The sequence below is a fragment of the Merops nubicus genome, unplaced genomic scaffold (assembly GCF_000691845.1).
Source record: "Merops nubicus isolate BGI_N331 unplaced genomic scaffold, ASM69184v1 scaffold13757, whole genome shotgun sequence".
Classification (NCBI taxonomy): Eukaryota; Metazoa; Chordata; class Aves; order Coraciiformes; family Meropidae; genus Merops; species Merops nubicus.
This window is the reverse complement of record NW_008622365.1, coordinates 32,257-32,751: the sequence shown is the minus strand read 5'-3', so window position 1 is coordinate 32,751 and position 495 is coordinate 32,257.

Sequence of the window (495 nt, the reverse complement as noted above, 5' to 3'; positions counted from 1 at the left end):
GGTCAACAGTCACCTAGAAGAGAGAAACTCCAGTGAGGTGGTCAGTGCAGAAAAGACCTGCCTGGCCAGCTCCAACAGCAGTAACATGCCCAGTTTGTGTAGGCAATCCAGCCCCAATGGGTACAAGATTCAATACCACACCCTGTATAATACCTTAATTTCCCTATGCTTGTACTTTGCACTTTAATTTCACTCAACTTTATTTTTAGCTTAGTTGAGTTCTCCCTTTTAAATCACATCTCTAATTGTGGGATGCAAATGTGATCTGTATCTATGCAGCTTTACTTTCATTTAATCTCTCCCCAGTCACTTTATCCCATGAGGAGCACCATGATCTGAAAGCCATCAATAGCTTCCTTGGGTGAACTGGAAGCACATGACAGAGAACTGATCTTAGATCCTGTCAGAAAGAGGGATCTCCAAATCTCTTTCAAGGCAGTGCTCGGAAGTGTTTCAGTTCTCTGAAGCTTGTTTGAGGTGCTGCTGTTGGCTTTT